This window comes from Oryctolagus cuniculus, chromosome X (assembly GCF_964237555.1).
Source record: "Oryctolagus cuniculus chromosome X, mOryCun1.1, whole genome shotgun sequence".
NCBI classification, from domain to species: Eukaryota; Metazoa; Chordata; class Mammalia; order Lagomorpha; family Leporidae; genus Oryctolagus; species Oryctolagus cuniculus.
This window is the reverse complement of record NC_091453.1, coordinates 67,627,302-67,654,186: the sequence shown is the minus strand read 5'-3', so window position 1 is coordinate 67,654,186 and position 26,885 is coordinate 67,627,302. Positions and strand designations below refer to the sequence as shown.

Sequence of the window (26,885 nt, the reverse complement as noted above, 5' to 3'; positions counted from 1 at the left end):
AGGTTGTGATAATTTTGGGGAAATGGTAAACTTGTAACTTGAAAATTAACTGACTTTCAGAAATCATACACTTAAGTAGCATTGCTATATTGCTCCTATAAACATAGAACTTCAATGAATGAAATTAATTTGTAAATACTATAGGTATTTACCCTAAAGATTTCACTCTTGCTGGTTTTTATTTCAGAAATACATGTTCATGTTTCAGGGCTGGCGCTGTGGCGCAGCGGGTTAACGCCCTGGCCAGCATCCTATTTGGGTGCCAGTTCGAGTCCCTGCTCTCCACTTCCAATCCAGCTCTCTGCTATGGCCTGGGAAAGCAGTAGAAGACGGCCCAAGTCCTTGGGCCCCTGCATCCATGTGGGAGACCCGGAGGAAGCTCCTGGCTCCTGGCTTCCGATCAGCGCAGCTCCTGCCTTTGCAGCAATCTGGGGAGTGAACCATTGGATGGAAGACCTCTCTCTCTGTCTCTACCTCTCTCTGTAACTCTGTCTTTCAAATATATCAAATAAATCTTTTTTCTTTTTAAAAAGAAATCCCTGTCCATGTTTCTACTCTCCCATCTTCTGTTTGTCCTTTGGGTTTTAACTTAAATACCATCTCTTTAAAAATGATTTCTGTGTTCATACTATCAAAAATATGCCTGCCTTCTAATACTCTACTTCAACATGATATTATTTTTGTTCAGAGTTCTTTTCTCAAATTACATTTACTTTATGAATTTATTTGCTTTTATTGTCTTCTGAATCCTTTGAATGATGCATGGGACCTTCTCTTCTTTTCCACCACTATTTTCACAAAAACATGCATGTGTCTGAGATTGTACTAATCAGGTTTTATGTCACTTTACTACTTGTGACATACACCTAATGAAAAAATGCTTATTTTGAGTCATAGTTTCAGGTGTTCACAATCTAAGATTGGGTGAGCCCCATTGTTTGTACAATCTGATGAGGTTAAAAGATGATAATGGTGGAGCACCTTTGGAGGAAGGGTCACATGAAAATCCACTAAGCACAGAAAGTTAAACAAAGGGCCCAATTCTAACTTCTATAACCAAGAAGAACTACCTGCCAAGGCATGCCCTCAGTGACCTAAACACCACCCACTATGTTCACCTCCTACACACCATAATCAAGCCTCTATCCTATTAGTATCATCATGACTTTGGAATGTAACTGCCTCTCTGAGTTCAGGAGCCATATCTCGTTCAAACCATTACAGGAATATAATAAGCACTCAATTGAATCAATAAATGAACAGAAACTGACTCAAAGAAAGTAGCCCTAAAAGGAATCTATTTTTCAGGTCTAGACTTTTCCACTTTCTGAAACCCAGAGAAATAACACAATTTTCATACCTGATATATATGTTGAGAAATGTACAGGCTGTCATTTGTTCCTTTGGAGTAATACTTTGTGATCTATTCAGAGTTAATTTCACCAAGGCAAACCTCAACCTAGGAGATAGCTAATTTTCAAACATGCAAAAGAACTCATTGTCTAACTCCTCACAGATGGCCGATCTTCAGTTCTTTTACAGTAAAAGTTTATAAAGAAAATATAGAAGCATGATTTTAATATATGAAAATGACACTTGGCTTGAATTATGTTAACTTAAAACAGTAGTAAAATTTTATAAAAGAATAAATAATTGTTTCAGCTCATAATTTTCCATCTGGCACATAATAAGGAAAATTGCTAAATGGATATTTTTTCCAGATTATCCATTTCCTACTTTAAATCTTGCCAATAACAAAATTCTATATTTCTGTAATTAACATTTTAAGGCCTTTATTTTTTTCCTTCAGTGGTTATTTCTTATATCTCACTAAAAAGCTTATAATGGAGTCTAGACATTTTCCTTCCAGAATATTTATTTTCATTCTTCCATTTTCTGAAGTACTGCCTGAAAATTCCATTTACTCAAGTTTGAGGGGAAAGAAATGTCGCCCCAGAAAACTCAAAAATTCTATTATGTTTTAATTTCATAACAATGGACTCAGCACATTTTCATTACCCATTCTTCCTCAGATCCCTATATAATACTTGTATTCTATCCCTATAGAATACACACACACACACATATAATATTTAGTACTATACTACAGAATAAACATACTCATCAGTTAATGAGAGCCTATTTACAGGCTATGGAGAACAAAACTGTGTGCAAGTGTGGCCATGGGATCTAATTTTACCAGAGAAGCATTAGGGAAAGACAGAACACAGAAGCACATAAGTAACCAGATTTTGAAAACATAAAAGTAGCTCTAGTTAGCATTCCTATATAACACATATGCACACACACACACACACACACACATCCCTTCTACAATCATGGTAAACTTAGCATTTATCAGTAGGCAATATAACTTCTTTAGTTATTTTCTAAAGAATTTAAACAAATATCTGCACAGAACTAGGATTACAAATGTGGGCTCAATGTAATAACTGAATAAAGATCCCCTCCTTTTGTTACTTGAGGAATTCTCACATTCCAGTCCCACAATCATTAGATACCACACCTGTGCACATTAAAATAATTCCAAAAACTTTTGCAACTTACCAATATACACAGAACTTACACTTAGACTTCAAGTTAAGGGAAAAGCTGATATTGAACATAAACATAGGCATAGACATACACATACACATACACACAAAACCAAGGAAACCCACAGTTATCCATAAAACAAATTTCATCATTTGTGAATATTAACAGATAATTGCAACTGAGTATGAACACACAAAAGAAATGTGCATAACAGATAATCATAAGAATCCTTGAAAGGGAAAAAAAGAAAATATAGGTTAAAATCACTACAGAATGGAATCACATCAAAATATGATATGATTGGAATAGTCAATCTCCCTTTTCCTCCCAGAAACACTGAAAAACCATAAACTGTCAGGCTTAACTCTGTCAAAAATATATAAAGAAGTCATATTTATAACAATCAGAAAATTATGAATCAAAAAGGTCAAATTTAAAATGGCATAAAAGTTTTAAGGTGTTTTTATTTCCACTTGCTTCACATGCTCCTTGGCTCAGTGGTAGCTGTGGTAATAGAAGCCCATATTACAGTGTGGAATCTTAGTTTCTGATCAGAACAGAACATACTGACAAATTATTTTGTTTTTCTGTGATAATTTACCTGGGGATACCTGAAGGAATAACATGTGGGATTTATCTCTGTTTGTTGCTTTTCTGGGAAGCCACTCCAGGTATAAACAGTGTAGGCATTGCTCAAAAACATTGTAAGATGATGGGGAACATAACTGAAGCTGTCTGAAGCCAAAGATTACAGTTGAGACATGAAATGCCTATAGCCTGAAAGAAAAACCAGAAAATTTCTTTGTGAAGCTGCAACATTACAGAGCATCTGTAGACATTTCAGAATTAAGAGTGTGACACACATTCCCAGCAAAAATACATGCAGAGGAAAGATCTGATAGGACTGTAATCCTTCAAAATTGCCTGCTCTATAAGGTCAGTTCTAGTAGAATGTGAAGACTGAGGAAAAACTGTAAATAGCTTGGCTAAGTGTTAAGAGTGTCTCAACATAGAATCAATCAATAAAGACTATAAGATATTTTTTGTTCAGTTTTCTTTTTAACCTTTTGCAATTCAAAGAAATCTCACTGAAAACATGAGATGAACACTAGTTAAGCCTTCCAAAATCAAAACCAAAACCCACAGCAAGAGAAAGAAACAAATCTTCATGGTCAACACATTATATTTGAATTTCCAGTATCAATGAAAAAAATCCCATGAAGGATAGAAATACATAAGAAAGTGTACTGCAATAAAAGGAAAACTATGATTGATAGAAATTCTCCTTGAAGAAGCTCAGACATTGGACTTATTAGATAAATACTTTGAACTAAGCACTTTAAATGTGTCCAAGGAACTAAACAATAACAAAGGAAAATAGTTACTAAAAACAAAGAAAGCTGTGTATGACTGAAAATTATCATCAATTAACAAATCAAAATTACAGAAACAAACTAATTAAACTCTGTCCTTAACGTGCTGTACACTGAGGCTTAATGCTATAACGAGTACTCAAACAGTATATTTCACTTTGTGTTTCTATGGGGGTGCAAACGACTGAAATCTTTACTTAATGTACACTAAACTGATCTTCTGTAAAAAAAAAAAAAAAGAAAGAAAGAAATTATCAATTCCCAACTTGACTCTCACTGGGATTAAACATGACAATAGGTCTGATCTGATTTCATCATCATTTAAAAAAATCATCTATTATTTTTCACTTTATGTTTCTGTGTGGGAGCAAACTGTTGAAATACTTACTTAAGGTATACTAAGCTGATCTTCTGTATATTAAGATAATCGAAAATGAATCTTGATGTGAATGGAAGGGGAGAGGGAGTGGGAAAGGGGAGGGTTGTGGGTGGGAGGGACGGTATGGGGGGGGAAGCCATTGTAACACATGAGTCGTACTTTGGAAATTTATATTCATTAAATAAAAGATAAAAAAAAACAAAAAAAAATTAAAAAAAATAATCTAGAGCTAAAAAGTGCAGCAACTGAAATGAAAAATTCACTGTAAGTATGTAGAATCACATTTGAGTAAAGAGAAGAAAGAATCAGCAAATATAAAGAAAGATCAATTGAAAATTCAATTCTGAGGTGCCAAAAAGAAAAACAAGGAAGAATAGTGAACATTGACTAAAGGAAATTATCAGTCAAATCAACTTATGCGTTATGACAGTCATAGAAGAAGAGAAAGGAGAAGAAATATTTGAAGAAATTATGTTGGATAACTTCTCAAATTCAAAAAGGCTTGCATATCCAACATACCAAACAAACTTTAAGCATAATAAACTTAAAGCCATCCACTTCAAGACATATAGTCAAATAAATGAAAAACAAGACAAAATAAAATCTGAAAGAAATAAGAGTGGCATGACTAATGATTTACCATGGATACTTGATAAGATTAACAGCTCAATTCTCATTGTTAACAGAAGACAGTGAGATGATATAGTTCAAGTGCTGAAAGAAAAAAAAATGTCAACCGTGAATTCTGGCAAATATTGCTTTCAAACATGAAAGAGAAATTCAAACATCCCCCTATCAACAGAATCTGAAGAAGCTGTGTTCTGACTTTCCCTATAAGAGATGGTAAACAGTGCTTCTGCTTGAAATAAAATAACAGTGTATAATAAGTCAAAACCACATGAAGAAATAAAAATCTTCAGTAAATTAACTTCATACATAAACATAGAGCCAGTATTATAGTTTTGGTTTTAATATCTATTTTTTCTATATGACATGAAAATCAACAGCATAAAATAATAATTATTGGTCCATGTTAATGTACATACAAAGTATGAAGATGTAATTGTGGTAATTACAATATAAATGGTGGAATGAAAATGGGTGAAAGGACTGTTTGAATATTATTGAAATTATACTGTTATAAAAATAGCTGTTATGATAAAGATTGTAATAATAGACAATAGGGTAACCACCAGGAAATAACTGAAATATGCAGAAAATGAAAGAAGAGAATGGATACACACACACACAAATCTCAATTAATTTTTTAAAATTTATTAATTGAAGAATTGGGGAGCAAAGGACATAAGACATTCATGAAGTAAAGGGTAAATGACAGAAGTGAATTATTAATTACTTACAACTAATTTGAATGTAAATGGATGAAAATCTCCAAATGAAAGGCATGTTGTCAACAAGAAACTAAATATAAAGAACCTAATAGGTTCAAAGGAACACAATGTAAAAGGATAATCCAAGAGAACAGTAACCAAAAAAGATCTGAAATGGCTATATGGTTATCAGACAAAACAGATTTTAAGTCATAAAAAGTTACAGGAGACAAAGGCCCCAAAAGCACAGGCAACAAAAGCAAAATTCGACAAATGGGATTATATCAAGCTAAGAAGCTCCTGCACAGCAAAGGAAACCATTAGTGAGTAAAGAGATAACCGAGAGAATAGGAGAAAATATTTGCTAGTTAAACACTCAACAAAGGATTAACATCCAGAATATATGAGGAGATCAAGAGAATCAATGACAACAAAACAAATGATTCTGTTATGAAATGGGCAAAAGATGTTTCAAAGCATGAAGCACAAATGGCTAACACACACATGAAAACAATATCCGGGATCACTGGCCATAAGGAAAATGTAAATAAAAACAATGAGGCATCACTTCACTCCAGTTAGAATGGTTATTATCCAAAACTTAAAAAATAACAAATGCTGGTAATGTAAGAAATAGGGTGCAGAACAGAGAGGAGACAGAATACGAACTCAAAGCCAGACCAGATTTGTTCAGAAAAAATAAATCCACAGATATCGACCACCTGCAATCATGCTCACAGACCAAACACGTGGGGGAGGCCTCGCCCCCAGCAGGCTGGGCCTTTGTATATCTTAGGTGTTGGGTGGGGGGCAGCAGACAGAGATGGGCTTCTCCATACTAGATCTTCAAGTTGGCCCATTGGCTTCCAAACCTGGGAGAGAATGCAAGGGGTAGGGTAGTGAACAACACAGGGTATGAGAGGGAACTGACCTTTTGAAAGAAGGCGGGGGTAACAAGAAACCTGAAATGGCTAAGGCTTTTGTCCTTGTTCCACCAATCCTGACTCTGAGTATAATAAGGAGATGGGGCACCAGTTTCTTCCTGGTTCCTTCCGGCTGATACAGGGCATAGATGTGGAGCGAGGGTCTATACTCAGATTCGGATTGACCTAAGAAGAGCAGTCTTGTGTTGCTCCCGCATGATGGCTTGGGATATAGCAATCATTTGTTCCTGCAAGAACTTTTGGAATACATTAATTATACAAGACAGAAAAAGGAGCGCTATGATTACGAGAACAAAAGAATAAAAGGAGATAATAGGGACATTGCCCATGGTGGAAAAGATGGCTAAAATTGGACAAAGGGAAAAATAGGAATGCAAGAGTCCTGCCAAAGAAAGCTCCTTTTTTTTTTTTTTTTTTTTGTGTGTGTGTGTGTGTGTGTGCATGCTGGTAAGGAGCCATGGGATGGAGTTAGTCCGGCCTGCTTCGAATCCTGGGCTCCTTCATTTCCTCCTTCTGCTTAAGGAAACCCTGGCTGCTATTAGGGGTTTAGGCAAGGACTGAAGCTGAGTTCTTCAGGGCGAATAGGGGAGGAGTAGGGATCTGTGGTCAAGACAGGGTTCCAGTATGTGGCTTCCTAAGGGGGCTGCAATATTACATCACAGAAATTGTCTCCATTCTGGATTTCACGTGCATGGCCATCTAGAATTTTGTTGCCTGGAACAAACAAATCTACCAAGTAGATTAAATACAGAGGGGCTAAAACAAAAGACAGAGTCATTAAAGAATCTAAGAAAGGTGCTGTCCAAACCAGGAGGGAGTTTTCCCATTGAGAGGCAAAGAGAACTGACAGGAGGGGCTTGATAATAATCAGGTGGGCATTAAGGCCTGGTCAGATATGAGCATGATGGCAGTTGGTCGACCTCTGTGAGTTTCTTTTCTCTGAATAAATTTGGTCTGGCCATGAGTTTGTATTCTGTCTCCTCTCTGTTCTGTGTCCTTTTTCTTACATTTGTTGCCCCTTGTGAGGAGTTACCAATCTGCACTCATTTCCTAATAGATAACATGGTGGAGAAAAGGGCAACCTAATGCACTGTCAATGAGAATACAAATTGGTACAACTACTATATAGAACAGTTTGAAGACTGCTCAAAAAACTAAAAATGTATCTACCATACAACCCAGCTATCTCACCTCTGGGAATGTATCCAAAGGAAGTGAAATCAGCATATGAAAGAGATATTTGCAATTGCATGTGATAGCAGCCCAGTTCAGCATAGCAAAAACATGAATTAACCTAGATGCCCATCAACTAAAGATCAGGTAAAGAAAATGTGATATATATGATATATATACAAGATGGAATATTACTCAGCCATGAAAAAAATGAAATCCTTAATATTGCAACAAAATTGATGGGACTGGAAATCATTATGTTAAATGAAATAAACCAGACCCAGAAAGAAAAAATATCCCATTTCTCTTATTTGTTCAAGTTAATATATATAAAGAATAAAATTGTGCGGATGTTATATTATTTGGTATATAGTATGGACATTGTTTTACTGAATTATACCATGTACATGATAATATACCCTTCTTTCCTCACTTTATGAACATTGTTATGGTATTAATATCCCCAATTTCAAGAAAAAAATTATACATGTATATGTATAATTTGAAAAAGGATTGATATATGTTCACACATGGTCCAGAAATACAAAGGAAGATTGAAATTCCCATGCAATGCGGCTGCTTCAGTTCAAGGAAAGTTATTCAGGACTCAGTTGCCAGGTCTGAAGTAATTCTACTCTACAGTAATTTACACAAAATTGCCCCAATTTCATCAAGAAAAAACACAGGATGATTTCTTACTCCTTGCAATTTTATTGTCATAAATTAAAATGATAGTGTGAGTGGTCCTAAATTTCCTATGTAATTAGATTCTTTCAGTATCAGTAGTCCTAAAATTCTAGAACTTCAGCTTTCTTTTTTTAATTTCAATCTTTCATTCATGTATTGACCTTATACTAGAAGTAAAACATAAAGTCTAAAACAAATTTCATTCTCTTGGGACATGGTGATGTTTTTATGAATAAAAATCATCATTTAGTTGTGGTTACTTATCTTACAGCCAATGGTTAAGATTGTGGCAAATAAGAAAAACTGTATTTACTAACTTCTGAAAAATAAAAACCAATGTGCATTTTACAGAGATCAAAACAACTTAAATCAGTTCCAAATGCTTGCCATGGATTTTACTTTGCTGAAATGTGAAGTTCTTCATAGGAAAATTACAATGCTTGCTAATTGTTTACTATAGTTTGTATATTATTTGGCCCCCACACTCATGCAATTGTTGAAACCCCAAGGTTATAAGCTGATGTGTTGAGGAGGTGGGCCTGATGAGTAGTCCTTAGGTAACTGACGATATGTCCTGGCATGTGCTCCCAGGACACAATTTTGGCAAGGAGGTAAAACTCTGAATTGGTACTCGCCACTCAGCTTGCTTCATGGCTCACCATGTGACCTTCTCTTTGCAAGTATTCAAAAATCGACATCTTCTATCCTCACCAGATGCCAAATCAATGGAGCTGCCTGATATTTGAGTTGAATCTCCAAAACAGTGAGCTAAATCAATTTTTTCTTTATAAAGCTAAAAAAGGAAAGTGTAAGTTAGAAAACAATTTGATAAAGAAATTTCTGCACATCAAAGTAAAGAATCAATAGAGTGAAGGTACAGCTGACAGAATTGAAAAAAAAATGCAAGCTGCTTATCTGATGAAGGATTAATAGCCAGAATATATCAGCAACTCTAAAACTCAACAAAAAATAAAACAATCCAGTGAAGAAATGGGCAAAGCATTTCAATAGAAAGTTTTCAAACAAAGAAATGTTAACGACCAGGAAACATATGAAAAAATTCTCAACATCACTAGCCATCAGGGAGGTGCAAATCAAAACCACAATGGGATATCACCTCAACACTGTGAGAATGACTATTATCCAAAAGACAGAGTAACAAATGCTGGCTAGGATGTGGTGAAGGAGTAATTCTTATGCCACTGTTGGTGAGAATGTACATTAGTGCGGCCACTGTTAAAAACAATATGAATATTTCATTAAAAACTAGAAATGGACTTAACCATATGAACCAGCAATCCCACCACTGGGTATATACCCAAAAGACATGAACAGGTTAAATCAAAGAAATATCTGTTCCACCATGTTTACAGCAGCACTGTTCACAGTAGCCAAAATATGGAAACAACGAAGGTGTCCACCACCAGATGAATGCATAAAGAAAATCTGGTAAAAAACACAAAATTACTTTATATATTAAAATAAAATATAGATTGTAAAATATGAAAGTTTTAAAATGGACTGATATTTCTCCTGATTTGACATTTTTTCTCATTGAGGATAGCTTTCAGAGCATGAAAAAAGCAGTTGTAAGTAACAGAGGAGGATGAGAGGTGTTGGATTCAGACCTTCCAAGGTGTCTACCATTTTCTAGCTGTTTAGTATGTGCAAGCGATTTAAGCCCTCTGAGCTTCAGTTCCCTTATCTGAGATACGGTAATAGTAAATATCGCCCAATAGCGTTGAATTGACTGTTAACTGAAATACAATGTAAAGCAATTAGCCCAATATATTGTGCTAAATAATATCTAATATGGTAGTAGGATCACCCTCCTTTTTCTGATATGATTTCTTAGTCTATTTCTATGCAGCATCATTGCATTAATATGTTTTTGCTTTTACTCACTGTGGTATAAAAGGATCAGGTTCACTACAACTTCACTGCTGTATTCAACATGGTATCTAGACATAAATAACCTCAGAGTCTCTGCTGTCTAGTCAGAATGATTATAGTTCTGTTGGAGATGGCCAAGAAGAGCAACATTTAATAATCGAATCTATTGTTTAAAATTTTAGACAGTAAGAATAAGCAGGGTGACTAGTTATTAATAATGTGTTGCATATTTCAAAATGACTTTGAGAGTAAACTCCAAGTATCTTATAATAAAAATGTTAAACAAATAAGGTTCTGAATACGTTAATTAGCTTGCTTTAGTCACTTCCCATTGTATACACATACAGAGTTTACATCGTACCCCATAAATGTATATGTTATTCCAATTAAAATAATGTAAATAAAATAAATTGTAAAGTGTAGATTATATTGTTTAGTTCAACGTCTTACCTTCCCAGGTATTTGTGAAACAGCCTTGGAAACTGTTTACACTTTTATTTCTCAATAGTATTGTATTAAATATATACTTCCTTTCAAGATTACACTGATTTGTCACTTCTTTCATGTAGCTTTGCTGATCTTTTCATCTGAATCATACTCAAAACCATGGAGATATTTTGTGTGTCTCTGTTGTAGCTCTTAGTGTGGTGTACTTCAGAGCAGCCGTTTTTTATGTTTGTATCTGTCTCACCATTAAATAGTGAGCCCTTTGAGAGAGAAGAGCCTCCATTTTGGACATTTTATGTATCCTGGGTAAAACGTGCATAGTAGCTGTTAGTCAATATTTGTTGAACTGCCTCTGTCATTCGGTTATCAATGCAACTCATTTGTATTACAGATTTGTTTTATCTGTAAATTCTTCAGTCCTTGAAATCTCTGAAGGACAGTGTTAGAATAGCTCAACCAGAAATTTCTTCACCAACTTACTGCCCTTTACAATTGTCACAGGATCATTTATTACTATAAGACTTATTTTCATTCACTGTCTGTATAATCTACTTCACGAATTTACACCTCACCTATCCACATACTCAAGGACCTGGAAACTCAAATTATTTCCTGCTGTGATTTAAGCCTTCCTACTTCTGGATACAAGATAAGAGTGTGAAGGCTTTGTTATTGTACTTTTTTCATATCCAGGCATAAGTTATGGATATAGCAATAGAGAGTGGAATTTCTTTGTGCTTCTCATTGGCTTCGGTTTGCTGCCTTAAATGGACTGAGTCAAGGCCATGTTTTCATGCCATAGACATGCTATTCAAATACCAGTGTGACCACATTTGAAAAGCCACCCCGTACCACTTCATTGCCGCAGATGTCTTTTACATCTGGCAAGGGCCGTTTCTCCGCATGTCAACAGTAATTCAGTTTAACAGCTGTCTCTTTTGACAAGCTTAGTGTCAGACTCTAAAATGACAGGGTGACAGTTTTCCTTTTCTTGAACAGAACATAGTGCAAATTAACTATTTGAATACAGGAGCATTGAATGTATTTAGAGCACATTTTTTGAGTAAGCTGAATAGGCTTTGGGATCTTATTTGTATGATTACATGGTCTATAAAGCCATTGAAGCTGATGATTAAAGGCATTTTTCAGAGGGCTTCGATCTGTACCTGAAATTTACTCATGTACATCAGAAAAATAAATGAAGGTAAAGGAAGTGTTGTAAAGAAAGAGTAAATTTGAGAAACTGGTAAAATAAATACTTGTGTTGTCTTTACTCACTGGAGTTCCTCTGTGGATTCATGATGCAGAGTTAAGTGCTTGCTAATATCATAGCAATACCATACATATCATAACATCATAAATGAAGTCTTTCCAATATGCATGTCATTTTCTTTAAATAAATCAGGCAAGGAGCTAGACCTTGGCAAGAGAGTGCAAAAAATAACAATCCTGACTAATAGTGTTTTCCTGACTCCCCATTACTTCCTACTTCTAATGCCTGTCTGCTTCCACGTATGACCCAGGAAAACGACTTGTCTCTTTTTTCTCTGACAAATCTTCACTATGCAACTGCTTTCTGCTAAGCACTAAGCTACACACTTGTGTTACTGTGATGAATAGACATAACCTCTGCCTCCATAGAGGTTTCAGTCTATTGGTGTATATTAGTTTTCTACTACTGCAATAAAATGTAAATTATCAAAAGCTTAGTTTAAAATCCACAAGTTTATTATCTCACTGTTCTGTAGGTCATAGAAGTCTGTGTATATTATGACTCAACAGATTTCTTTGCTTAAAGTCCCACAATGGCAAAATCAAGTTCCTAAAATAGTTCTATTTCCTCTGGAGACTGTAAGAGGTACTATGTTTACTTGATCATTAAGGTTATTGGCAGAATTGAATTCCTTGTGATTGTAGGACTGAGTTCCTCATTTCTTTGCTGTCAGCTGAGGACTGTTTGCGTCTTTTGGAAACTACCCATTATCTTGCTTTCAGCGTCCCTTTTCTCTATTCAGATCCAGCAATAGTAGGTAAAGTCTCTCACATGCATTGAATTGTTCCTTCCTCTTCTTCCATATCTCTTGGATTTGAGCAGGCTAACATTTTATCCACGTGGGTAGGATAGTCTCCATTTCTCAAGTTTCATAATCTCAGGATCTACACAATCCATCATTGTGATGCCAGCATCCCATATCAGAATGTTAATGAGAACTCCAGCTATTGATTCAGCTTCCTGTTAATGCACCTGAGAAGGCAGCAGATGATCCCCAACTACTTGGCCCTGTGCTTCTCATATTGAAGTCCAGGATGAATTTTCTGGCTCCTGGCATTGACCTGGTCCAAACACGGCTGTTGTGGGCACCTCACTTGACTCTAGATATACCTAGGAGTGTATAATGTCATTGTGAGCAGAGTCTAATATGTGATACCCATGGAACAGCTAGAGTCAGTGCCCAAAACATGTGCGTGTGCAGAGCTACCACTGCTCTAGTGACCTGAGCAAAGACTTTTGGATATTACAACAGTGGCTCAAGTATCTGTGGTACAGGTGCTCCTGGAACAGTCATGGGGCCAGGATCTGGAGAATAAGCTTGCATGGAGTGATCACAGCTTAAGATTCCATAAAGGTAGTGATACTGGTGCTCCAAACACAGGTGCCACTGCTGCCATGTTGGTAGAGGAACCAAGGAGCCAGAGTATGCTGCATAGGCATGTACAGGTGTACAGAAGCTTGAATTCAGAGCATGGACACTCCTACTCTAGTTGTAGTGGCTTTATTGTCCTAGATACAGGTGACCACAGAACAGTCATAGTGGTATGTTCTGGACTAAGGACATGAGAAGAGCAACAATGGCTCTGGATCTAGGTTGTGGGATGGTTCAAAGTAGCAGTGTCTCTGGTATCCAAGGCCCGGAGCATAGGCAAATGCAGAGTGATGGTGGCTCGAGGGTCTGGGTCACGTTTTGTTTGTGGTACTAGCTGCTCAGTCCCAGGGCAATACAACAATGACTTTTTCTTTTGTAGGCAGGCATAGCGGGGTGGGGGGAGGTGGAGATATTGAAATGTTTCCATTGAGAAGGAGAGGAGAGTTCAGAGGTAGTGGGCTTTTTTCACTTCAATGACAGAAACTATCACTGACCTTTGCAGGTCTAACCTTTGGATACCAAGGTGACACCTGCCAAGTCAATATTATTAATGTTCTTCCTTCTCAGCTCTCTTTAAGGCATCAAGTATCCCTATCACTCCAATAATCTCTTCCATTTGGCTATTATTTGTTTTTGCTCCATTTTTTCATAGTAGTTTCTAAATTGGATATTAAAGGACTCTCAAGGGTATATACATTCATGTATGCCTGACTAATAATTTTATAAAGGAATGAAAGCTTGTATCTCCTAATATTCTAAATTACTGATAGAACTCCTTAATATTTAGATGTCTATCCCAAAAATATAAATAGTCACTGGATATTTCTCCCTAGAAATGCCTCTATACTTAAAAACTGGTATAGATCTTAAAATTAAGGCCCAATATTACGTGTGCCTTGACATCTGTGACAAATTGACATAGAACATAAAGTTAAGGCCCAGAATTATGTGTGCTGGATGTGTGTGATTAACTGGGAGAGCATCAAATGGCCTAAATGAAGTTTCAGATTTCCATTCCCATTATGCTCACAGAAAAATCCCCTATCCAAATAACACTCACTGTTACAGAGAAGGCACAGTTCCTACTTATTCTTGTGTAGCAGACTTTATTTCTCTGGCAGACCATAGAATCATTAATACAAATCAATCATATTCTCTCTTGGGGACCAAGTACCACATCAACCCTCTTAATACTGTAACACCTGCTCCCACAGTCTCTGATTATTCACTCTGTTGCTGAGTGCAATTGCCATGTAGCACTAAATGGCATGTGGCGTCTTCCTCTTGGATTGTGAGTATATATGAATGGTAAACTACTGTATATCTTATCTGCTTAGTATTGCATGTTGTATGTTTAGCTAACCCATAATGTTAGGGTAGGAATATCTTTCTCACCAATGAGGTAAACAGTAAGTGAATAAACCAAACCTAGGCCTCTTTCTTCACCCACAATATATAGTTTCTTAATTTTTTAAAAAACATATTTATTTGAGAAAGCTGATTCCAGTCTGCTGGTTTATTGCCAAATGCCCACAATGGCTCAGATTGAGCTAGGGACTCAATCCAGGTCTCCCGCATGGGAAGTGAAACCCAGTTTCTTGTGTCATCACTGCTGCCTCCCAGGGTCTGCATTAGTAGGAAGCTGGAATCAGGAGCTGGAGCTGGCTATCAAACCCAGGCACTCTGATGTGGGTTGCAGGCATCCTTACTGGCTTCTTAACTGCTAGTCCAACTCTCTACCCCTTAAAAAAAACTTTGTTGTGTATATTTGAAGTTTTCAACATATTATGGAATACATATAGTGAAATGATTGTTGTGGTGAAACAAATTGACACATCCATCATCTCACCTAGTTAATTTTTTGTCAGGCACAGCTAAAAATATTTATATTTAACAAAATGCTCAAATGTGATTTCATTAACTTTAATCATGTGTTGTATATTAGATCTGTGAACTTGTTCATTTTACATATCTTCTACTTTGTATCCTTAGACCTACATCTCTCCATTACTTTTCAAATCACTCCACCTCTACTTTGGTAATCACTGTTTTACTCTCTATGTTTTGATGTAAGCAATTGCATTCTAATATGAAAATGGCCTTGCTACACAATTAAATGATTCTTCCAGGTCAAAATTGAAAAAATTCATATTCAATAGCCAAGAAATCAAACTTTTAAAGACATCTAAGTTTTATATTAATTCCTGTTGATAATTAGCCATATGACCTTAGATTGTTTCTCTTCCCTGTAGCTCAATATTGCTCTCTGAAGAAAAATCTATGAAAGGGTTTGACCAAATGCTTTCGGCAGTCATTTGTTTTTGAATTTTATAACTTCTCAAAAATTCTAAAATAATACTATATAGGAATTGTTATATGACCTTTAGGAGCATGCTCATATCCTAATAAAAAGTCAGCTTCTCCAGGGCATAGAGTTTTTTGAATCCACAGAAACAGGAAAATATTTCAGGTGTTGCTTTTTATCTTTTCCAATACCATTTGTGAAAGGCACCTTATATGAGCTACTTGTATCTCCTAGACTTAATTATTATTGTGTATTTATTTAAATAAAATGATAAAATTGAGTTTTCTTTGCTGACTGAGAACTACCTTAAGGATTTTATACTTGTTAAGTATAGTCACTTCAATAATAGGAATAACAAAATAAAAGAGATATAGGATTAGTTTACAAAGGGTCAGCCTTAATTTCACTGTGAATCTTGCCTTCCACTAAGTACTTGCAGTTTAAATTAAGCTCAACAAGGCTGGCGCCGCGGCTCACTAGGCTAATCCTCCGCCTAGCGGCGCCGGCACACCGGGTTCTAGTCCCGGTCGGGGCGCCGGATTCTGTCCCGGTTGCCCCTCTTCCAGGCCAGCCCTCTGCTGTGGCCCGGGAGTGCAGTGGAGGATGGCCCAGGTGCTTGGGCCCTGCACCCCATGGGAGACCAGGAGAAGCACCTGGCTCCTGCCATCGGATCAGCGCGGTGCGCTGGCTGCAGCGCGCCGGCCGCGGCGGCCATTGGAGGGTGAACCAACGGCAAAGGAAGACCTTTCTCTCTGTCTCTCTCTCTCAATGTCCACTCTGCCTGTCAAAAAAAAAAAAATTAAGCTCAACAAGCATCAACTTCTCTTAAACTAGAATCCACTATAGTTTTTAGGGGCTAAAGGTAAAGGACTTGAATATTTAATTACTATGCATCTACTACCTTCTACAAATATAGTGACTACACCATGCCTTATCATAGTCGAGACACTATCTGTATTGAAGATGGCAATTCATAACACCTTCAACTTTCAAAGACATGCAGAAAGCACCATGAGACAGATTTAATACTTTTCTTAAAAAAAATTATTTATTTATTTATAAGAGCTACAGAGATAGGTAGAACCAGAAAGAGAGAGAGAGAGAGAGAGAGAGAGAGAGAGAAATCTTCCATCTGCTGGTTCACTCCCCAAATGACTGCAACAGCCAGAGATGAGCTGATCCAAAGCCAGGAGCTTCTTCCGGGTCTCCCACCTGGGTGCTGAGGCCCAAGGACTTGGGCCATCTTCTGCTGATTTCCCAGGCCATTGGAGGGAGCTGGATCAGAAGTAGAGCAGCCAGGACTTGAACCAGCACCCATGTGGGATGCCAGCAATGCAGGTAGGGGCTTTAACCTGCTGTGCCACAGTGCCAGCTCTGGTATAATACCTTTTAATACTACTGTCATACACAAGGTTTTCCAAGTTCCTATAAAACCTGTTTATATCTTCATTCTATATTTTTAATCATAAAAGGCATATAGACAGTGAAGCGGGAATGACAAAATTCTGTTTAACACATAAAAAGGGAGAGTTGGTAAAGCTGGTAACCAAAACTGTAAACATGAGGATACTTCAAAATAATTAGGAAAAAACAAATTAAAATATAAATATTATGATGCAAAAACCTTGAAATGTGCAAATGTACCATAACATGCAATTTCTATGAACGCTTAAAGACCCCTCCCTCATAAAGCTCAAATACATCCCATATATGCTTTCTCATTTTAATTTTTTAATGTTTTGAAGGTGAAGAAATTTCATGTATCTCATATGTATAGATTTAGGAGCATAGTGATACTTCCCACCTTACCCTGACTCCCACCCTTTCAGTCTATTTTATACTCATAAGATAAACCTACACTAAGTAAAGAATTTGACAAATAATAATAAGAAAAAAAAAACTGTTCCTCAACAGTAGAGATGATGAATGAAACAATTATTGAATCTCAAAATGTCAATTTCTCTCCTATACATAACATTTTTGGAAATCTATTAGTTTCTACTAATCAGGGAAAACACAACATTTGGATTTTTGGGACTACCTTATTTTACTAAGTATAGTGGCTTCCAGTTGCATCCATTTTATTGCAAGAGACAGGATTTCATTCAATTTTATGGCTGAGTTGCATGTATATATATATATATATATATATATATACACACACACACACATATATATCAAGTCATCAGTTGATAGACATCTGGGATGATTAAAAATCTTAGCTATTATTAATTGAACTGCAACAAACATAGGGGTACGGATCACTCTTTCATATACTGATTTCATTTTGCTTGGGTAAATTCCTAGGAGTGGGATGGCTGGGTCATATGATAGATCAATTTTCAGTTTAGTGAGGTATCTCTATACTGTCTTCCACAATGTCTATCCTAGTTTACATTCTCACCAACACTGGATTTTATATATACATATATGTTATATATAACTTATATAAGTAATATTATATATAATATTATATATATATATCCTCATGAGCTTTATTGTTTGTTGATTTCTGTATGAGAGCCATTCTAACTGGGGTGAGGTGAAACCTCATTGTGGTTTTAATTTGCATTTCCCCAATAGCTGGTGATCCTGAGCATTGTTACATGTGTCTGTTGGCCATTTGAATTTCCTCTTTTAAAAAGTGCCTGCTCCAGTCCTTTGCCCATTTCTTAAGTGGATTGTTTGTTGTTGTCGAGTTTCTTGAACACTTTATAGATTCTGGATATTATACTTTTATCAGTTTTATAGTTTGTAAGTATTTTCTTCCATTCTGTCAGTTATCATTCCACTTTGTTGAGTGTTTCTTTCGTGGTGCAGAAGCTTCTCAATGTAATCCCATTTGTCTATTTTGCTTTTATTGCCTATGCATCTGTAAACTTTTCCAAAAAATCTTTGCCTATGCCAATAACATTCAGAGTTTCCTCAATGTTTTTCTTTAGAAAATTGATGGTATCACATAGTAATATTGAGATTCTTAATCCATTTTGAGTGATTTTTGCATAAGTTGTATGGTAGGGGTCTTGTTTCATACTTATGCATGTGAAGATCCAATTTTTCCAGAAGGACTTGTTGAAGACACTGTCTTTGCTACAGGGAGTTATTTTAGTTCCACTGTCAAAAATTAGTTGGTTGTAGATGTGTTGAATGCTTTCCGGAGATTATATTCTGTTCCATGTCTACTTTTAGACATGTTTACATGTCTACTTTTGTGCCAATACCAGGCACAGATTATAATTGTCTTGTATTATGTCTTGAAATCTTGTATTGTGATGCCTCTGGCTTTGCTTTTGCTATTTACAATTGCTTTCACTATTCGGAGATTCTTGTGCTTCTATGTGAATTTTAGCATCATTTTTTTGTAGATTTGAGAAAAATGTCATTTGTGTTTTGCTTGGGATCCTATTGAATATGTAAATTGTTTTCAATAGTGTAGATATTTTTATATTGATTCTTCCAATATATAATCATGGATTTTTTTCCATTTTTTGTGTCTTTTTATTTCCTTCTTTAATGTTTGATAATTTTCATTGTAGAGATTTTCACCTCCATGATTAAAGTTTTCCAAGGTATTTGCATGTTTTTTGTAGCTATTTTTAGTGGAATTAATCTTACAAGTTCTTTCTCAGCCATGGCATCGTCTGTGTATACAAAAGCAATTGATTTTTTTTTTGACAGGAAGAGTGGACATTGAGAGAGAGAGACAGAGAGAAAGGTCTTCCTTTGCCGTTGGTTCACCCTCCAATGGCCGCCGCGGCCAGCGCGCTGCAGCCAGCGCACTGCACTGATCCGATGACAGGAGCCAGGTACTTCTCCTGGTCTCCCATGGGGTGCAGGGCCCAAGTACTTGGGCCATCCTCCACTGCACTCCCTGGCCACAGCAGAGAGCTGGCCTGGAAGAGGGGCAACCGGGACAGAATCCGGTGCCCTGACTGGGACGAGAACCCAGTGTGCTGGCACCGCAAGGCAGAGGATTAGCCTAGTGAGCCATGGCCCTGGCAAGCAATTGATTTTTATGTGTTGCTTTTGTATTCTGTAATTGTACTAAACTGTCTTATTAGATTCAATAGTCTCTTAATAGAGCCCTTCTCTTGCCCTATATGTAGAATAATGTCATCTGCAAACAGGGATAATTTGACTTCCTACTTTTCAGTTTATATCACTTCCATATTTTTTCTTGCCTAAGGCCCTGGTTAAAACTTCCAAGACTATATTTAGTAACAATGATGAAAGGGGGCATCCTTATTTGGTTCCAGATTTTAGTGGATATGCTTCCAACATTTCCCCCATTCAATATGATGCTAGCTGTGTTTTTTTTTTTTTCATAAATTGTCTTGATTTTGTTGAGGACTGTTCCTTCTATATACAAATTAATTAAGGTTTCTTTTGTTATAAAGGATTTTGTTTTTTATCAAAAATGCTTTCTCTGCAACTATTGAGATAATCATATGGTTTTTATTCAATTTGTTAATATGATGCATCACATTTGTTGATTTGCATATGTTGAACCATCTCAATATACCAGGGATAAATCCTACTTGGTCCAGGTGAATGGTCCTTCTGATGTGTTGTTAGATTCCATTAGCTAGTATTTTGTTGGGGATTTTTACATCTATGTTCATCAAGGGTATTGGTCTGTAGTTCTCTTTCTTTGTTGTATATTTTTCTGATTTTGGATTTAAGGTGAATAGCTTGAGAATTTGAATTGTTTCTTTCTGAAAAGTCTGGTGAAATTCTGCAGTGAAGCCATCAAGTCCTGGGATTTTTTTGTTGGGGAGGAAATCTTTATTACTGATTCAATCACCATCTCAGTTATTGGTCTGTTTAGGTTTTCTGTGTCTTCATAATTCAAGTTTGGTAGATTGTATATGTCCAGGAATCTATCCATTTCTTCTAGATTTTCCAATTTATTGGCACACTGCTTTTTGTATTAATTTCTGATGATTCTTTTTGTTTCTGTGGTGTCCATTGCTACATCTTATTTATCACCTCTGCTTTTATTAATTTGGGTCTCCTCTCTGTTTTTTGGTTAATTGTACTGACCAATGTTATATCAATTTTGATTGTTTTTTTTTTTTCAAGAAATCACCACTTCATTTCACTGATCTTTTGTATCTTTTTATTTCAATTTTTTAAATTTGTAATTTTAATTATTTCTTTATTCATACTAATTTTGGGTTTGTTTTGTTGTTGTTTTTCTAGGTCCTTGAAAAGTGTTGATAGCTTATTTATTTGATGCCTTTCCAATTTCTTTTTGTAGGCATCAATTGCTATAAAGATCCCTCTTAACAATGTTTTGTCTATATCCCATAAGTTTTGACATGTTGTATTGTCATCTTCATTTATTTCCAGAAATTTTTTGATTTCCCTTTTGATTTCATCTATGACACACTGTTCATTCAAGAGCATGTTGTTCAGACTCTATGTGTGTGCACAATTTCTAGAGATTCTTGGGTTGTTAATTCCCAAATTTCTAAATCTGGGTCATAAAATATGCATGATATGATTTCAATTTTTTTTTTAATTTGCAGAGACTGCTTTATGGCCTAACATACGGTCTTGGAATGAAAGGTTCTATATATATCAGTTAGGTCCATTCTGTCCATAGTGTAGATTAGCTCTGTTGTTTCTTTGTTGATTTTCTGTCTAGTTTATCTGTCCCTTGTTGAAACTGGGGTGTTGTAGTCCCCCATTACTATTGTGTTGTAGTTTATGTCTCCCAATCAATCCATTAACATTTCCTTTAAATAACCAGGTGCCCTGGTATTGGGTGCATATACGTTTATTCTAGTCACATATTCCTGTACAATTGATCCCTTAATCATTACATATGCCCTTCTTTGTCTCTTTTCACAGTTTTTGTGCTAAAGTCTATTTTGTCTGAAATTATAATGGCTACACCTGCTTGTTTATGTTTTCCCTTAGTGTGGAATATCTTTTTCCATCCTTTTACTTTCAGTCTGTGTGCACCTTTGTTAGTGAGATGTGTTTCTTATAGGCAGCAAATAGATGGGTCTTGTTTTTTAATCCATTCAGCAAGTTTGTATCTTTTAACTGAAGAGTTGAAGCCATTTACATTCAAGATGGCTATTGATAAGTAGTGACTTGGCCCTGCAATTTTTCCATAAATATTCCTTTTGTTTACTTTGGATTTCTTTTGTACCTTTACTGGGGGATTTTCTGCCTTCACATTCTTTAATAATGATGGCTATCTTTCCGTGTTTCTGTGTGTAGCACATCGTTAAGCATATTTTATAAGGTTGGATGAGTCATGACAAACTCTTTCAATTTCTGTTTGTTATGCAAGGTATTTATTTCACCTTCATTCATAAATGAGAGCTTTGCAGGGTACAGTATTCTGGGTTGACAGTTTTTTTTTTTTCTTTTAAGACTTGGACTATGTCTCTCCATTTTCTCTAAGGCTGTAGAGATTCTGATGAGAAGTCAGCTGTGAATCTGATTGGAAATCCTCTGAAACCAATATGGCATTTATCTTGTGCACATTTTAGGATATTTTCTGTATGTTTTACTTTCAAAAGTTTGACTAAAATGTGTCATGGTGCACATATATTCTTGTCATGTTTATTAGGTGTTCTATTTGACTTGTGTACTTGGACGTCCCTTTCATTCTCCAAATTGGGGAAGTTTTCTGTAATTATTTCACTGAACAGATTTTCTATTTCATTCTCTCTTTCCACACATTCAGGAGCTGCTAAGACCCATATGTTGGGTCATTTGATAAAATCCCTATAAATCTCAAGCATTGTTTTTAATTTTTCTAATTTCTTCTCTTTTTTTTTTTTTTTTGATCTGATTGAGATATTTCCAAAGATTTGTTTTCTATCTCAGATATTCTTTCTGCTGCCTCAACAGATCTGTAGCTAAGGCTTTCAACTATATTTTTATTTGACATATCGAATTCTTGATTTCTAATATTTCAGTTGATTTCTCTTCTAAATCTCAATTTCATGGAATATTTTTACTCCGTCACATATATGGATTTGTTTAACTTATGAATTTGCTTCCCATTGCTTTTGATCCTTTGATCAATCTTTTGAATTCCTTTTCAGGAATTTCACCAATCTCTTCATTTTCTCATTCTAATATTTAAGAGTTTGCTGTGTTCCTTTTGGAGAATCACGTTGTCTTCCTTATCTTGTTTCTTGAATTTCTTCTATTAGTTTTAGGCATCTATGGAAATATTTGTTGGCTTTATCCTCTGATGGCTTTTTTTTCTTCTAATTTTGCCTCTGTGGCTTAGTGGAATCTCTGTTCCTTCAGTGAATACCCAGACTCATGTGCTGGGTGTGGCCAAGGAGCTCTGTTCAGTGCTCCAGGGTGGGGCAATAATCTAGGGTAACACTCAAGTTGGGCCCAGTAAATTTCTTGTCAGCAGGTGGCAGGGTATGATCACCTCTACTGGCATAATTATATCCTCATCTCTCTTCCGTAGTGATCAATGCCAAGGGTTGGCCCATAGTGAGTACAACATTCACCCACGCTGTTGCATGAACTGCCCAAAGGATCTGTGCAGTTTTCAGTGTGACAAAAATCCACCTGCAATGACCCACCCCAGGCAATCAGGGAACACAGAGCCTCTGCCACAGCACACAGTGATTTTCCAGAGAACCAGCTAAACCCTGCATCCTATCGTGCAGTCACAGAGTTTCCATAGTCTCAGCACACAAGGCTCCTATAGTCATGGGGTGCAGAGGATCTGCTCTGCCTCCCTAGCCTGTCTCGTCCAGAGAGAGCAGAGACTTCCCCAGAACCAACTGTCTGTGGGTGCTCCCACTTGGCATTTTGAGCCCCAGAGCCTGAAATACGTTGAGAGAGGTGGGTTCCCAGACCCCTATCATTTCTGCTATCCAGGTTCAAAGTCAGTGGGGAACACTGTTTTTCCCCTCTAGTAAAATCCCTTGGTCACACACACTCACAAAAGCCACTGCTGGTGTCAAAATGCTGCCTTCTTCCCACCTGTTACTGGACTCTTATGGGATGATGGGAAGAAAGACATGTGCCCTATTTTCATTGGATTAGGCAGTGGTTTGAGTCACAGCTGCTCCACTTCTTATCCAGCTGTCTGCTAATGGCCTGAGAAAGCAGTGAAAGACAGTTCAAGAACTTGGACCACTGCACCCATATGGGACACTTGGAAGAAACTCCTGGCTCTGGGATATGAATCAGATCGGCTCCAGCAGTTGCAGCCATTTGGGGAGTGAACCAGCAGATGGAACACCTCTCTCTCTCTCTCTGTCTCTCCCTCTCCTTCTCTCTCTCTCTGTAACTTTGCCTTTCAAATAAACAAATCTTTTAAAATTTGGAAATTATATGTGTCTAAAAATCTATTCATTTCTTCTAGATTTCCAATTTGTTTATATATAGTTGTTTGTAGTAATTCTTAATTACTTTTTGTATTTCTGTGATATCAGCTCTAACATCTCCTTTTTCATCTCTGATTTTATTAATTTGTATCTTTTCCCCTTTTTGGTTAATTGAGCCAATGGTTTATCAATCTTGTTTCTTCCCCCCCCAAAAAAAACCTCTTTATTTAACTGGTATTTTGTATAGTTTTTTATTTCTATTTTGTTTATCTCTTCACTAATTTTTATTATTTTTCTCCTACTAAGTTTGGATTTTGTTTTTATTTTTTCTAGGTCCCTCAGGCTTATTTGATATGTTTATCAATTTCTTAATGTAGGCTCTAATTACTATAAATGTTCCTCTTAACACAGATTTTGTTGTATACTTTAAGATTTGATATGGTGTGCCTTCATTTTCATTAGCTGGAGGATTTTTTTATTTTCCTTTTATTTTTTCTATGACCCACAGTTCTTTCAGGAGTATGTTGTTTAGTTTCTATTGTTTGTATATTTTCTAGAGTTTTGTTTGTTAATTTCCAGGTTCATTCCACTGTGATCAGAAAAGATACATAAATGTGTTTTCAAACTGCTTTGAATTTATTGAGACTTGTTTTATGGCCTACTTTATGGTCTCACTTGGAAAAAGTCCCATGCACCAATGAAAAGAATGTATATTCTGCAACTCTGTGATGAAATATTCTATAGATATCAGTTAGGTCTGTCTGTTCTATAGTGTAGATTACTCTTTTCTTTCTTTATTGATAATTTGTCTGGTGGATATGTCCACTGATGAAAGTGCAGTGTTGAAATTCCTCATTATTTTTCTCTTGGAGCTTATGTCTCCCCATGTCATGAGCACCACTTGTCATGCAGCTCGACAAGGCTAATGCGACACTTTGGAGCATGGAGAAGAATCACACAGAATCTTGATAGTCTTTTTTTAATATAATGTATTGTTCAATCCCACTCAGTATATATTCAATGCACACATCTAAAGGTCAATACCACTCAATATGTCATTAGTCCACAGGTCATAACACATATATAGGAGTAAGACAACCTCTAAAAATATCCAGGAATAGTCATAAGTATAAAGCATAAAAGGAATAATCAATCTAAACACTCATGGCTAAGGGTGTAATATGAATGCTGCGTTTTCAAAGTTTGTATCATGGTCACAAAAGTCAAAGTCCAAAGTCCAGAGTCCAAAAGTCTCTGTTTTTTTTTTTTTTTTTTTTTTTTTGTAAGGGAAAGGGTTTATTGGGGAAAACCCAGCAGACCAGAGGGAAGGGGCGAAGAGGGAAAAGGAGAGCAAGAGAGAAAGAGGAGAGAGGAGAGGAGAGAGGGGAGTGAGAGAGGAAAAGAGGAGGTGAGAGAGAGCCACGTGTTCAGGAACAGGTCCTTTTAAAATTTTGCCGGAGGGCGGGCAGGGAAGCAGGAGCAGCCAATCCCATTAGGATGGGGATGGAGCCAGACACTGGCGGTTGGGCCATGTGGCCACCTGGCTTTCAGCAATGGCATTGGGGGCTAGGGCCTAGGATATAAATCAGGGTGTAGATTGCACCATAGATAAAATTGTGTCATTTTCCTAGCATTCCCCCCTTTTGTTTTTTATAAAGCAGGAGTTGTATGGGATTACATTAGTCTCAAAATTCCAGGACGGGTAGAGGGACAATGATCTTTCTTTAGAGCTGCTTCCTGCTGACATGGGGCAATGAGGTACTCTTCACTGGCATGGGGCAATGCCTCAAGCCACTGTCTCCTGGATGGGGAGCTGAGTAGCAGCATTTGGTTGACCACCTGGTTGCTGAAGGCCTTGGTTCGTACCATTATCACCAGCTGTAAACACTTGAACAGCCACTGTAGTATACAAGTCAGGATGAGAATAGCAACCAATGATCCTAAGAGTGGCATTAACCAGGTAGAGGATTTCAGAGGAGAGGGAATGAGAGGGGTCTGTGGACCCTTGTGAGGACTGTTTGATGGACGTGGTTTGAAGCTGATCCCAGCCAGGACCGGGAGAAAGGCCTTTCATCTTTTGCAAGTAGAAGGGTGTGTCTGTAGAGAAATTCAGAACAATCATACAACATTAAGTGGGGGAGAGGACCATCAGTACACAGGTTGCGAGTAGAGACATTGATGTTAGAGTAGAGGCTATGATTACAAAGGAATGAGGCCCAAGTGGGCTCGATACAAAGGACAGAGTCATTATTGACGAACCTAAGAAAGGTACTATCTAAGCCACAACTAAGTTTTCTGATTGAGAGGCAAATAGAACCTGACAGAAGGCACTTGATAATAATCTGGTGGGCTTTAAAGCCTTATAAGTTATGAGGCCCAGACCTGTCTATCACTTCACATTGTGTACATCCTAAGGGAGGTATGAACCTCCTTGGGAAGGCACCCTGTTGATTTCCATTACCTAGCTGTCATGGGAGGAGAGCTGGCCAAGTAAAGGCAGGTGGCAACACTAACAGGAAATTTGTAGTTCTGCCTGCAATGTTACTGACTCTACTTGGCCACCTCCTCAGTTGCGGTGGTCACTTTGGAAGCTGGGCTGATGAAGTGCTTTTCAGCTTGGAGCCAGCAAGATCTATGGCTCTGGCCTGGGCATCCTTCGACTCCAGAGCAGGTCCATTTCCAGTGATCCAACTCTTGGCAGAGCTGCCAGGGCTCTTCACAAACTGACCTCTGCTGAAGCCCAGGATTTCCACATTAAAAGCCACTGCAGTGGACTGGCCTGTTGGGTCTCCTTGATGGCAGATCACTGTTCAGAGCTACATTTAATA

General features: G+C 36.9%; 1 pseudogene; it reads right to left on the bottom strand.

Moving 5' to 3' along the window:
- LOC100347436 (translationally-controlled tumor protein pseudogene) overlaps positions 1–26,131 on the bottom strand; it is a 123,367-nt pseudogene extending 97,236 nt beyond the window's left edge.
- Positions 26,132–26,885: the final 754 nt, after the last annotated feature.